This window comes from Oncorhynchus kisutch, linkage group LG10 (genome assembly GCF_002021735.2).
Source record: "Oncorhynchus kisutch isolate 150728-3 linkage group LG10, Okis_V2, whole genome shotgun sequence".
Taxonomy (NCBI): Eukaryota; Metazoa; Chordata; class Actinopteri; order Salmoniformes; family Salmonidae; genus Oncorhynchus; species Oncorhynchus kisutch.
In genome coordinates this window covers 47,250,643-47,265,397 of record NC_034183.2, presented here as the reverse complement: position 1 = coordinate 47,265,397, position 14,755 = coordinate 47,250,643, and the positions used below count along the sequence as shown (strand labels likewise).

The 14,755-nt window shown below is 42.3% G+C and overlaps 1 protein-coding gene across 1 annotated transcript in view; it reads right to left on the bottom strand.

Annotated features, from left to right (window-relative positions):
* LOC109898252 (thyroid hormone receptor alpha) overlaps positions 1 to 14,755 on the bottom strand; it is a 94,385-nt gene that overhangs the window by 39,224 nt on the left and 40,406 nt on the right. Inside the window, exon 2 of the mRNA XM_031833810.1 lies at positions 8,720 to 9,156. The gene's annotated coding sequence lies outside the window, so the exon portion shown is untranslated. The remainder of the gene's footprint in view (positions 1 to 8,719; positions 9,157 to 14,755) is intronic.

Genomic DNA, 14,755 nt, shown 5'->3' with positions numbered 1-14,755 from the left:
TGACCACCCATCAGAGATGATTGCAATACAGGCTGCTGCTTGACCTTCACTTGAACTCTGCATCCAGCAAATGAGTAGATAAAGCATGTCTGGTTGGAGGGGTGTATGTTGGGTGAAGAACATTCAGAAATCTCTTCCAATACACATTGCCTTGTGAGCATCAGAGGTGAACCAGTTGCATACACAGCTTGAGCAAGACATTCATCAGCATTTCTCTGACTACGTTCCTCCATTGTGTCGAAAAAAACTTCTGATTCCAGGAGGACCATGAGCTGTTGTTATTGATAAGGCGTCTGATTCACCTCAAATAGAAGTAGATGGAATTTTGTCAGAGGTTGCTTGTTGTGAGCGCTGAGGGAACTTTACGCAATTGGCCAAATTATTCTGAATCTTTGTTGCATTCTTCACATATGATTTGGCACAGTATTTGTAAATGTACACAGCTTTTCCTTCTACATTAGCTGCAGTGAAATGTCTCCACACATCAGATAGTGCCTGTGGCACAATTACAAAACATTTAGTAAAAAAACAAAAACTAATACAATTCCATGTACAAATAAATAGTTAAGAAATTAGATTAAACAACTCCTTGGTAAAATAAATGTTTTAAAATGAAACATGTACGGAAACAGGTGAATTAACACTCAGTTAGCAGGCTAAAGCAAACTAAAACCCACATGGTAGCAAAAACTAACTAGCAGAAATGGTTAACAAGTTAGAAATGATTTAAACACACTTTGTTGTAGGCTACCATTTACTAGTTAAAAAAATCATGTCATAAAATATATTCACTCCACCCGGTATTGTAATCAAAACTTACCTGAATGCATGTAGTCCTTGGCTCAGACAGTTTAGTAGTGTGGGCTCAATAGGATCTCATTAGTATGCAAGATCTTGAGAATCAGCTATACATGTGATGGAAGAATGCACTATGCATGCAGAGGTTTGCCACAAGACCTAGAATTGCCTAATGTGTATCCCACAAAAAAGGTTCACTGTCGGGGCGACAGGGTAGCCTAGTGGTTAGAGCGTTAGACTAGTAACCGGAAGGTTGGAAGTTCAAACCCCCGAGCTGACAAGGTACAAATCTGTCGTTCTGCCCCTGAACAGGCAGTTAACCCACTGTTCCTAGGCCGTCATTGATAATAAGAATTTGTTCTTAACTGACTTGGTAAAGGTAAAAAATAAAAATAAGCTGACTTTTTGAGCAAAATTCCCCAAATTCCAGGGCTTAACTTCCCATGGAAAATGTCCAGATATTTACCAGAAAGTTTCTGACCCTTTGCAACCCTAGCTACTAGGGTTGGTAAATATCCGGAAATTACTACCAGGTGCTTCTGCTGCCTCTACTCTGGAACAGGAGAAATGACTCCCAGGCAGCTGCCCTGGCCAATGGGTTGGTTTGGTGGCTAGTCAGTTTTTAGCTGCCTGGCAGCTTTTATAAATGAGGCATGCCCAAAACCCCTGCCTGGCTGCGTCACCACCCAAACACACAGCGCAGGGAATCCTCTTCCCCTAGCTGGGGAGGCAGGTAGCCTGCCTAGTGGTTAGAATGTTGGGCCAGTAATTGAAAGGTTGCTGGATCGAATCCCTGAGCTGACAAGGTAAAAATGTCGTCCTGCCCGTTGGCCTACCTGGGAACAGTGGGTTGTCATTGTAAATAAGAATTTGTTTTTAACGGACTTGCCTAGTTAAATAAAGGTAACATTAAAAAAAAATAAAGCTGCAACCGGAGTGTCTGTCTGTGAGTGAGTGAGTGAGAGAGAGAGAGAGAGAGAGAATGTGACAAAGCACTCAGGTAAGAGTAGGAGCACAATGCGAGAGTGCCACACACACACACACACACCTTTGCAGTGAGGCTGACAATTTGCATTCCAGTGTTCACAGTACGCCATCAAACATTAGAACATTCCATATACACCAACGAGAGATAGAGATCAATGGTGCTGCTGAGAAGGGAAATAAAACCTCTCACTCCCCCCTCCCCCTTTCGTGAAAACAGAAGCTTGACTGTTGAAAGTGCTGTGAATCACAAAAGATACGATTGTTACTGTAAAGATTTTTTTTACTATAATGAATGCTTAAGAAAGACCAGTGTTAAACCAGCAATACAGAACAAACAGATGGACTGCATCCCAAATAGCACCCTATTCCCTTTATAGTGCACGACTTTTGATCAAGGCCCATAGAGCACTATAGTAGTGCACTATATAGGAAATTGGGTGCCATTTGGGATGCAGACAGTGTCTACAGTAGACACCTATATTGTTCTCCAGGGGGAGGTGACTGGGAGAGGAAGGGCAGAGGTTGTGTGGTGGAGTGTCTCTGGTTTCCTTATAGACATAATCTTGCATGACCGCGAACAATGTTCTTCAAAAGGCGAGGCAGCACTGGCCTTTTATAGGGCCCCTGAAAACCGTGCCCCCCTACACAATCAATGGACATGAAAGACCCTGAGTGTACACGGTGATTGCAAAGGCAATATTGGCAGGAATATGGGGATAGGTTTGTGGGAGGAAGCAGAAAGCACACCAAACCTCGGAGCTAACCTTGCATGTTTGGAAACACTAACGTTGAATTTATGTTTTGAAAATCTTGCTCTCTCTCAGGTCTCGGAAATAACACAACCACAACATACAGTCAAACTTTAGCTCTAACACCCAACCCCCCCAGTCCAGTTGTAAAGTGTTAACATGTGAGCCTAACTATGTCTAAGATTCTCTACTTCACTTTGTCGGTCTTCCACATCTCATCCGCACAGATAGGCAGAGGTGTAATGTGTGTGTGTGTGTGTTTGAAGGGGAGTAATCAACAACTTGTTGTGTTTGTTAATTAAGGTTGAGGCATTCCAAATGGGTTAAAGTTGAAGCCCCAGACTACAGGCAGACATCACACCTCCCGCTGTCAGTGTGTCGGCACGGTAACAAGCTGCAATCAGTGGGTCATCCTTACAGAGAACAGACAATATATTAATTCTCAGTAATAAATACTGGTAGAAATTAAGGACAGGTTAGTAGACAGGACTCTTTTAGCAATTACATTTACTTATCATACTTGAGTATCAAAAGTAAAAGTATACATCATTTCAAATTCCTTATATTGAGGAAACAATATGGCCGATTTTCTTCATTTACTGATAGCCAGGGGGACACTCAGACATAATGTACTAACCAAGCATGTGTGTTTAGTGAGACCACCAGATCAGAATCAGTAGGATGACCAGGCATGTTCTCCTGATAAGTGTGTGAATTGGACCATTCCTGTCCTGCTAAGCATTCAAAATGTAACGAGTACTTTTTGGGTGTCAGGGAAAATGTATGGAGTAAAAAATACATCATTTTCTTTCGGAATGCAATGAAGTAAAAGTAGTCAAAAATATAAATTGTGAAATAAAGTACAGATACCCCAAAAAACTACTTAAGTAGTACTTTAAAGTATTTTTACTTGAGAGTTTACATCACTGATCTTTATCAATCAATCCAACTTTATTATAAAGCGGAGACATTACTAGGGGAATTTACGAATGGTAAAAAAGCGTCACTGGTCGCATTGGTTATTGTTTTTGTAATTTTTATGAAAAGGAGACTAAAGCCGCTGGGCCAATTGTGCGCCGCCCTATGGGACTCCCAATCACGGCCGGTTGTGATACAGCCTGGAATCGAAACAGTGATGCTTCTAGCACTGAGATCCAGTGCCTTAGAACGCTGTGCCACTCGGGAGCTGTTCTATTGTGCGTGCAATGATGTACAACAGTGTTGGTTGTTTAGCTTAAAGTAATGTCTTTGTTGTTGTAATGTCGCAAACCGACGTGGCAGTTTCACCCCAACGGATTCCAACTTCAGGAAAGGCATTGCCAATTTTGTATGTGTTGGGGGGTTCTGCATGTCATTAAAATGGTGAAATACTTCTAGTTCTGTGGACACATCAACAACTGGACATCAATGGCAGATTTCCAAACTTGAAGCTGAAGTTTATCATGTGTGATGGGTATGAAACTGAGGCTTGGAGGGAATAGAAGCCAGACCTGTTGGCTGGTGCAATTCAGACCAGGCCTGCTATTAAAATATGGGCTGCTCTCAGACTTGATATACTGTACATGCTGGTTTCTGACTTGATATAGTGTGTGGGTGTGAATTCTTGTTCACCATGCATCCATCAGTCTGTCTGACAACTCGACAGAGCCGTGAGGCTAACACTTGTTCGCCATGCATCCATCAGTCTGTCTGACAAGTCGACAGAGCCGTGAGGCTAACATTTGCTGGACTTTATGGCTCCGTAAAGGGATAGTTCACTACAGAATCAAAGTTCTTTCAGACTTTTTAGGATCTCAAACGTCGAGATGAGTTCCACACCATCTGTTCTGTATATCCAGCTATAATCCTCAATCCCAAATAAATTGGAAAGATTGGAAAGATAGGCACCATTTAGGCACTTTATTTAACTTCTTATGGCTTGGGGGCAGTATTTCGACGTCTGGATGAGAAGCGTGCCAAAAGTAATGCATATGCATATAATTGGTAGATGTGGATAGAAAACACTCTAAAGTTTCCAAAACTGTTATAATAATGTCTGTGAGTATAACAGAACTGATATGGCAGGCGAAAACCTGAGGAAAATTCATCCAGGATGTGGGATTTTTTTTGATGTGGGTATTTTCAATTGAATGGCTATAGAGTATCTAATGGGTTTGGACCCAGATTGCTGTTCCTATGGCTTCCACTACATGTCGACAGTCTTTAGACATTGTTTCAGGCTTTCAGGAAGAAGAATGAGACCTTTCTCTTAGTGGACTGTAGAATCATGCAGTGCTGGTTTGCGAGCAAGACCGAGTGCGCGCCCTTCGTTCTTTTTCCTTTCTATTGAATACGCTATTTTCCGGTTGAAATATTATCGATTATTTAGACAATTGACAACCTGAGGATTAATTATAACCATTGTTTGACATGTTTCTACGAACTTTACCGGTACTATTAGGATGTATTCGTCTGCATGTTTTGACTGCCTTTGAGCCAGTGAATTACTGAACAAAACGCGCCAACAAAACAGAGCTTTTGGGATATAAGGAGGGACTTTAATCGAACAAAACCAACATTTATTGTGTAGCTGGGACTCTTGTGACTGCAACCATATGAAGATCTTCAATGGTAAGTGATTCATTTTAAATCGCTATTTCTGACTTTTGTAATTCCTTTACTGTCCGCCGTTAAGCCTTTTTGAAATCTGACAAAGCGGCTGGATTAACAAGAAGTTCATCTTTAAGCCGATGTATAACACTTGTATTTCTTATGAATGTTTATTATGACTTTCTGTATTTTGAATTTGGCGCTCTGCAATTTCACCGGATGTTGTAGAGGTGGGTTGCCTGCGCCAGAAAGGTTAACCAGGTAGGCCAGTTGAGAACAAGTTCTCATTTACAACTGCGACCTGGCCAAGATAAAGCAAAGCAGTGTGACAAAAACAACACAGAGTTACACATGGGATAAGCAAATGTACAGTCAATAACATAATAGAAAAATCTATGTATAGTGTGTGCAAATGTAGTAAGATTAGGGAAGCAAGGCAAAAATAGGCCATAGTGGCGAAATAATTACAATTTGGTATTAACACTGGAGTGATAGATGTGCAGATGATGATGTGCAAGTAGAGATACTGGGGTGCAAAAGAGCAACAACAACAAAAAAATAACAATATGGGGATGAGGTAGTTGGGTGTGCTATTTACAGATGGGCTGTGTACAGGTAAGCTGCTCTGACAGCTGATGCTTAACGTTAGTGAGGGAGATAAGTCTCCAGCTTCAGTGATTTTTGCAATTTGTTCCAGTCATTGGCAGCAGAGAACTGGAAGTAAAGGTGGCCAAAAGAGGTGTTGGCTTTGGGGATGACCAGTGAAATATACCTGCTGGAGGGTGTGCTATGGGTGGGTGCTGCTATGGTGACCAGTGAGCTAAGAAAATCTGACTGACTACAGGCCAAATGTCATAATGGAGCATGAAGGTTTACTTTAACTATACTGTAGGTCTATCTGTGGAACAATCCAGTGCTCATGATCAGGGATAGATCAGGGCTAGATCAGTATTATTTCAGAGCAGTGGTGTGGTGGGCGGAATGTTCCACAGGGTTCCGGAGTGTGTTTGGCCTGAAACTCCCCAGCAGCCGCAGCAGTAGAGCAGTAGGCTCCAGGTGGGATTTATGAAGTGTTGAGAATGTTTTGCTCTCAAACCCCGATGCAGGCCTGGCCATCTGGGAGCAGTCTACACCTCGCTGGTGCCTCCATGGTGCCTCGCCCTCCATCACTCCCTCCATCCACCCAAAAAACACTCAGTGTATCTAATGTACAGGGAGGGAGCCTGGTTAGGGTAGGAGACGGGATGTTAATGAGTTGAAGACCATGCCCTCTTTTCACGAGCCACAAGGCCCCCCACAAACCCAATAACAATCTCCATCTGGCCCAGGCAGGCTGTCACATTCCTTCCCCAGAACACCCAACCCATCTCTACCCAATAGAGACTGGACTGTTACATTCGGTACTTCTGTCAAATATGTCTAAAGAGATTGAGTGGATCAAGTCTATCAGCACAGCCCATTTATAGCGCGAAGAGCAAAGCATGATCCACTTACTCATTCATTGCCAGAGCTGTCTGGGCTGCATTTGCTCCCCAGTCCCCATGCATGCTGCACAGAATTGACACACTTGAATAATGCAACACGGCATGTAGAAATGTATAAACTGTTCATTACTGTTTTCACAAAACAATGTCCTTACAGGCCAGAACACATTACAATGCAAGAAGATCCCGGTAGTTAATTGTAGGCCAACTTTCCTTCTCTTTAAAGTTTCCAATAAAATAAGTCCTAAATGGAAGTGATTATTTGTCATCTGTAGCCCCTTGAAATCAGCTACAACAAGCTCAATAAAAATCCATACATGCACATACTGCTATTGAATAATATGCACTGACCTGTATTGTAAAGTATTGTGAATAGACAGACCTAGGCTACCTTTTGATTTACTCAGTTTATCAATAGAGACTTACCATTCAAACAAATGATTAGCATTATGCTGTTTTGCAATTAGATTGGTAAAACTAAAAGTAACATTTATTGTATAATTGATTCAATTAATGCATACATGGCTGCCTCAATAATTGACAGAAAAATGTTCAAATGGAATGAAAGAGCAGTAGCTGAGTTTTTTGTCTGGATCAAGTGCCATTCTGTGACTTTGGCTAATGCGCCTTCTTTTTTTGTGTGGTATCGTTTTGGTATTGAATAGTGCGATACTAAACCTGGTGTAGGTATCCAAGTCAAAATTCTGGTATCGTGACAACACTAGTTGTAGGGATATAGGCAAGTGTCATAGATTATCCAGGCAACCTGCTTGTCGTCTCTGACTGGTAACATTGTTCTGTATGATGAAAGCATCTACCTTTAACCCGGTTTGCACTCTGTAGTCTGGACACACGCTGAGCTTCAGCAGGCACGGACAAACACACACAGAGACAGACACAGACACTTTGACGATACCAGTATCACAATATTCTTTCCATGCCAAAAAATGTAAACGCGAAGCATACCAAACTCTTTGGTCCTTCAAAAACCTGCTGCTTGTAAAATAAACACATGTGAGTCTGGATGACAACATAATGTTTGTTTCCAACATTAGGGATGTTTTCCCCAAAAAAAGTTACATACACTTTGTGTTTTGTTTCCTTGCCATGATACTAATAAGTATCATAATATTGTTATAGTCCCGGCCCTAACACATGCACACAGACAGACGGACACAAAACGCACACACAGATGCGAGCACACACAGAAGCACACATGCTAGCACGCTCACAAACACACAAACACATAGCTTTCCACAAGTTCCGTAAGGTGAACTCTCCATGGCAGGAGCCTCTCTGATTGGTCGGCCTAGGGTTCTGGTTTCTGATCTTGTCTTAGACTATGACGCACAACAGTCAAACATCAACTCCGAGGTGTGTCCACACCAAATGTGCCAGATTGGTGTCAGCAGTGGGATATCGCCATAGCCCCACAAACAAACAATCCGGAGTGCACTAGCACAGTCATGTTAAAAGGCATACAGAAAAGGGCTCGAACAAAGGACCAGGTCGAGTATTCATAAAGAGTGCTGATCTTGGATCAGTTTAACCTTTAAGAGATCATAATGAATAGGATTATATGGAAAAGGAGGACCTGATCCTCCATCAGCATTCCTACTAAGAGATGCTTTTTGAACATGGGCCCTGTTCAGTTGGATCAGTCACTTCGATCTCAGACAGTCTAGCTCCCTCCTCCACTTTGAATCTCTCTCCCAGAAACCCTCACGCCACCTGGCGGGTCAAAGAGGATTAGCCAATCAAAGGGTCAGAGGTACAGGGAGCTTCCAGTGGATTAACGCCACAGCCAGACAACACACAAGAGGCAGTGGATGGACTGGTTTACTCAGGCTACTCATGTTGGGAAATAAGTTAGTCGACCGCGTTTTGAGAAACTCCTTGACTCAAGAGCACCTTAAGAGCACCCTAACTCTATACCATAAACCTTGAGATAACCTTGCCCCTACTCCTCAAATTCCATGTGCAGATACGAATATAAAGAGCTGAAGCTCTGAGCTATCCAACCAGGCTCTATTCCTACTACTTCTGTTGTTTCACCCACTGCATCATAAGGCTGCGAGAAAGGGCCAAGTGGGAAGGAACCAGAGAACTCACCTGTGGATTGTTCTGATCACCGCGCTCTGCTGGGTCTTACTGTTCTTCTTACAGCCCTTTCCTCGAGGTGAGCTATTATTGGCCGATGATGCAACCCAGGCTCCCTTATTAGTCCATCTCAGCCCCTAATGCAGCGCGCTCCTCTTAAGTTCCCCAAACCATTCAGGCCTGCCGCTGTGCTGTTTAATGTAAGTGACTGTCCCCCAAGCATGCAGCTTTCTGGTTTTGACTGCCTCCCAGGCGTGCCATTTTCCTGGGTCTGAAGATGTGATGCTGCCACCCAGGCAAACTGTTTCAGGCTCTTTCCGTGTTGGTTTTAGGCAGCAACCCACTAGCTTGGCAAGCCCTGGGTCTCAAAGCCTCTGAGACGTGCACCACCGCTCTGTCCTTGTCTACCTCCTGAAAAGGTGCTTTCCAGTGGATCAGTCTGCCTGCACCTGTAAGACACACAGATTAGTAGGGTTTGACATAAACACAAAGAAGCCGATTGAGTACGAAACACCTTCAAACTCACAGGGCAGACTATCAGCGGACTTGTTTCCGGATCACAGATTAAGCCTAGCATTTATCATCCAATCCCTGTCTGCTCTAGCAGCCGCTAATACCTGCATGACTGGTTTGAAATCCGATAAATGAATAGTTCTTGCTCAAAAGGAACACACACATATTCACTCACACTGGCCTATACGACACATACAGTTGAAGTCGGAAGTTTACATACAATTAGGTTGGAGTCATTAAAAGTCATTTTTCCAACCACTCCACAAATTTCTTGTTAACAAACTATAGTTTTGGCAAGTCGGGTAGGACATCTACTTTGTGTGTGACACAAGTAATTTTACCAACAATTGTTTACAGACCGATTATTTCACTTATAATTTACTGTATCACAATTCCAGTGGGTCAGAAGTGTACATACATAGTCAAGTGCCTTTAAACCGATTGGAAAATTCCAGAAAACTATGCAATGGCTTTAGAAGCTTCTGATAGGCTATTTGACATAATTTGAGTCAATTGGAGGTGTACCTGTGGATGTATTTCAAGGCCTACCTTCAAACTCAGTACCTCTTTGCTTGACATCATGGAAAATCTAAAGTAATCAGCCAAGACCTCAGAAGAAAATTGTAGACCTCCACAAGTCTGGTTCACCCTTGGGAGCAATTTCCAAACGCCTGACGGTACCACGTTCATCTGTACAAACAGTACGCAAGTATAAACACCATGGGACCACGCAGCCATCATACCACTCAGGAAGGAGAATCGTTTGGTCTCCTAGAGATGGAAAGTACTTTGGTGCGAATAGTGCGAATCATTCCCAGAACAACAGCAAAGGACCATGTGACGATGCTGGAGGAAACCAAAGTACAAAAGTATCTATATCCACAGTAAAAGGAGTCCTATATTGACATAACCTGAAAGGCCGCTCAACAAGGAAGAAGCCACTGCTCCAAAACCACCATAAAAAAGCCAAACTACGGTTTGCAACTGCACATGGGGATAAAGATCGTACGTTTTGGAGAAATGTCCTCTGGTCTGATGAAAGAATAATAGAACTGTTTGGCCATAATGACCGTCGTTATGCTTGAAGGAAAAAGGGGGATGCTTGCAAGCCGAAGACTTGCCAAAGACTGGTGCACTTCACAAAAGATGGCATCATGAGGAGGAAAATTATGTGGATATATTGAAGCAACATCAGTCAGGAAGTAAAAGCTTGGTCGCAAATGAGTCTTCCAAATGGACAATGACCCCAAGCATACATTGGCTTAAGGACAACAAAGTCAAGGTATTGGAGTAGCCATCAACGTCCTGACCTCAATCCCATAGAAGATTTGTGGGCAGAACTGAAAAAGACAGACATTATGGACCTGCGTGTGTGTGTGTGTGTGTGTGTGTGTGTGTGTGTAATGCATACAGCAGCCCTTCTGACACATAGCGCCTACAAAAAGTCTACACCTCTTGGAACTTTTTCACATTTTATTGTGTTACAAAGTGGGATTTAAATAGATGTAATTATATTTGTCATTGATCTACACAAAATATTTGATAATGTCAAAGAGAAAAGAAAATTCTACAAATGTTTACAAATTAATAACTAAAATAAAGTCATAACATAAGTATTCACCCCCTTTGTTTAGGCAAGCCTAAATCAGTTCAGAAGTCAACTTTGTCTTAATAATTGAAATAATAGGGGTTGACATGATTTATTTTTTCAAGTATTACATTTTAAGTACAGATTCAACTACAAAGACCAGGGAGATGTTCAAAAGCAGAAGCAAAAGAAGGGCAGTGATTGGTAGATGGGTAACAATAACAAATCGGACATTGAATATACAATAGTGGCCTATTAATTACAATTTAGCAATTAAACACTGGAGGGATAGATGTGCAAGTAGAGATACTGGGGTGCAAATGATAAATAAATAAATAAATAAATAAGTAACAGTATGGGGATGAGGAAGTTGGATGGGCTGTTTACAGATGGGCTATGTAGAGGTGCAGTGATCTGGGAGCTGCTCTGACAGCTGGTGCTTAAATTTCGTGAGGGAGATATAAGTCTCAAGCGTCAGTGATTTTTGCAATTCGTTCTAGTCATTGTGGCAGCAGGGAACTGAAAGGAAAGTAAAAGGAGGAATTGGCTTTGGGGGTGACCAGTGAAATATTCCTGCTGGAGCGTGTGCTACGGGTGGGTGCTGCTATGGTGATCAGTGAGCTGAGATAAGGTGGGGATTTACGTAGCAAAGACTTATAGATGACCTGGAGCCTGTGGGTCTGGCGACGAATATGAAGCAAGGGCCAGCCAACGAGAGCATATAGGTCGCAGTGGTGGGTAGTATATGGGGCTTTGGTGACAAAACGGATGGCACTGTGATAGACTGCATCCAATTTGCTGAGTAGAATGTTGGAGGCTATTTTGTAAAAGACATCACCGAAGTCAAGGATTGGCAGGATAGTCTGTTTTACGACGGTATGTTAGGCAGCATGAGTGATGCTTTGATGCGAAATAGAAACAGATTCTAGATTTAATATTGGATTGGAGATGCTTAATGTGAGTCTGGAAGGGAGTTTACAGTCTAACCAGACACCTAGGTATTTGTAGTTGTCCACATATTCTAAGTCAGAACCGTCCAGAGTAGTGATGCTGGACGGGAGGGCAGGTGCGGGCAGCGAGTGGTTGAAGAGCATGCACTTAGTTTTACTTGCATTTAAGAGCAGTTGGAGGACACGGAATGGGAGTTGCATGGCATTGAAGCTCATCTGGAGGTTAGTTAACAGTGTCCAAAGAAGGGCCAGAAGTATACAGAATGGTGTTGTCTGCGTAGAGGTGGATCAGAGAATCACCAGCAGCAAGAGCGACATCATTGATGTATATAGAGAAAAGAGTCGGCCCGAGAATTGAACCCTGTGGCACCCCCATAGAGACTGCCAGAGGTCCGGACAACAGGCCCTCCGATTTGACACACTGAACTCTGTCTGAGAAGTGGTTGGTGAACCAGGCGAGGCAGTCATTTGAGAAATCAAGGCTGTTGACTCTGCCGATAAGAATGGGATAATTGACGACACAGACGTTATTTTATATGACAGTGATTGATGACAATTAATGTCATTTTATATATATAGGTTTTGGGCATGCCCCATTTATAAAAGCTGCCAGGCATGCAGGCTGAGTGGACTGACTAGCCACCAAACCAAACCATTGGCCAGGGCAGCTGCATGAGAGAGTCATTGCTCCTGTTCCAGAGTAGAGGCAGCAGAAGCACCTGGTAGTAGTAGCTAGGGCAGCTAGGGTTGCAAAAGGTCAGAAACTTTCTGGTAAATATCCGGAAATCTTCCATGGGAAGTTAAAGCCCTGGAATTTGGGGAATTTTGCTCAAAAAAAGTTAGCTTATAACAGTGAACCTTTTTTGTGGGATACACATAAGGCAATTCTAGGTCTTGTGGAAAACCTCTGCATGTATAGTGCATTCTTCCATCACATGTATAGCTGATTCTCAAGATCTTGCACACTAATGAGATCCTATTGAGCCCACACTACTAAACTGTCTCAGCCAAGGACTACATGCTTTCTGGTAAGTTTTGATTACAATACCGGGTGGAGTGAATATATTTTATATGACATTTTCTGTTAACTAGTAAATGGTAGCCTACAGCAAAGTGTGTTTAAATAATTTCTAACTTGTTAACAACTTCTGCTAGTTAGTTTTTGCTACCATGTAGGTTTAAGATATATAGACTTGTTTATACTGTATTATTGACTGTATGTTTGTTTTACTCCATGTGTAACTGTGTCGTTGTGTGTCAAACTGCTTTGCTTTATCTTGGCCAGGTCGCAATTGTAAATGAGAACTTGTTCTCAACTTGCCTACCTGGTTAAATAAAGGTTAAATAAATCAAATAAAAAGATTGAGAGAGAGCCTGCTAACTGAGTGTTAATTCACCTGTTTCCATACATGTTTCATTTTAAAACATTTATCTTACAAAGGAGTTGTTTAATCTAACTGCTTAACTATTCATCTGTACATGGAATTGTATTTGGTATTTAAACAAATAAATCATTCTAATCTTTACAGGAGACATTTCACTGCAGCTAATGTAGAGGGAAAAGCTGTGTACATTTGCAAATTCTGTGCCAAATCATATGTGAAGAATGCAGCAAAGATGCAGAATCATCTGGCCAAGTGTATAAAGTTCCCTCAGCGCTCACAACAAGCAACCTCTGACAAAAGTTCCTCTACTTCTAATCGAGGTGAAAATGGTGAATCAGACACCTTATCGATAGCAACAGCTCATGGGACCTCCTGGAATCAGGACCATGGGGTTATAGCGGCGAGACAGGGCATCCGGCATCACGTTCTTGGACCCCGGCCGACAGGAGGGAAAGTTGAACCGGGTAAACAGCAGGGCCTATCTTGACTGCCTGGAGTTGAGGCGCTTGGTGGTGCGAAGATACTCCAGGTTTGTATGGTCGGTCCACACAATGAACGGATGTTCTGCGCGTATTCGGAAAAAGGACTGTCGTTGCTCCAATGTGTACCTAACCATAAACATCAATGCCTTTCTTAATATCAATACACAAGTATATATTTTTAAACCTGTATATATTTAGTTAATATTGCCTGCTAACATGACTCGTTGCGAACTGTGAAGATTATTTCTTCCTAACAAAAACAGCCAACTTTGCCAAACGGGGGATGATTTAACAAAAGCACATTTGCGAAAAAAGCACAATCGTTGCACGACTGTACCTAACCATAAACATTCTTAAAACCAATAAACCGAAGTATAGATTTTTAACCCTGCATATTTAGCTGAAAGAAATTCATGTTAGCAGGCAATATTAACCAGTTGAAATTGTGTCACTTCTCTTGCGTTCATTGCACAGTGGGGCAAAAATATATTTAGTCAGCCACTAATTGTGCAAGTTCTCCCACTTAAAAAGATGAGAGAGGCCTGTAATTTTCATCATAGGTACACTTCAACTATGACAGACAAAATGAGAAAAGAAATCCAGAAAATTACATTTGTAGGATTTTTAATGAATTTATTTGCAAACTGTTTGAACTTATCAGTATAAAAGACGCCTGTCCACAACCTCAAACAGTCACACTCCAAACTCCACTATGGCCAAGACCAAAGAGCTGTCAAAGGACACCAGAGTCAGCAGTCTGACTGAGCTGTGGTAGTCACCAGCAGGCTCGTAAGCATTCATTCAAACAGCACTTTCGTGCGTTTGCCAGCAGCTCTTTGCAATGCTTCAAGCATTGACCTGTTTATGACTTCAAACCTATCAACTCCGGAGATTAGGCAGGTGTAACCGATGTGAAATGGCTAGCTAGTTAGTGGGGTGCGCACTAATAGCGTTTCAAATGTCACTCGCTCTGAGACTTGGAGTGGTTGTTCCCCTTGCTCTGCATGGGTAACGCTTCTTCGAGGGTGGCTGTTGTCGATGTGTTCCTTGTTCGAGTACAGTTAGGGGCGAGGAGAGCGACGGCAGCTATACTGTTACACTGGCAATACTAAAGTGCCTTGAAGAACATC